Source organism: Apaloderma vittatum, unplaced genomic scaffold (genome assembly GCF_000703405.1).
Source record: "Apaloderma vittatum isolate BGI_N311 unplaced genomic scaffold, ASM70340v1 scaffold1665, whole genome shotgun sequence".
NCBI classification, from domain to species: domain Eukaryota; kingdom Metazoa; phylum Chordata; class Aves; order Trogoniformes; family Trogonidae; genus Apaloderma; species Apaloderma vittatum.
The window spans coordinates 41,491-42,130 of NW_009716283.1; positions in this window are offsets into that span (position 1 = coordinate 41,491).

The window sequence follows — 640 nt, forward strand, 5'->3', positions numbered from 1 at the left end:
AGAAGGGTTGGGCAAGGCACTGCAATCCTCCGGGGGCACAGCCCTGCAATGTGGAGGGTGCTCGGGCAGCTAAACCCTGCCAGGCACTGAGGGGATTCTAGGTGGGGGTCCAGCCATCAGGGGCTTCTCCTTCCCTAAATGACACTTTTGTATCATGCTACAAAAGGCTCTGAGTGTGGCTGGGGGGGATCTCTTGTTTTTGTTCCAGCTCGCCTCGAGCCACGTGTGACACGTGTGCTACCTCCTCCTGACTTCTCCTGTGCCCCGTGACTACTTCTTTTAGGTGGCAGAAGGTCCCCAAGTCCTTTGTGCTCTAACCCTGCAACCCAGCTGAAGTTGTTTTACAAGCCCCTGCCTGGCTGGCTGGGAGAGCAGAGGCTGCTCCTTGCCCTTGAGCTGGGCTGTCACAACCTGGTTTAAGCACCACAGAGCTGTGGGGACCCCCCCCTGCAATTTGTTTCTGAGGTGCCTTTGCCTCATATACCCCTCTTTAAGCTCTGCCTGCCTGATAGAGTACTAAATATAGAAGCATAAGCCCTGGAGGTGTTCTTTTTCTCTCCAAACATGTCCCTCCCATCTTAGCATTATCTCTGTGATTCCTCCAGCTGCTCCTATACATGGTATGACTTTTTTTTTTTGT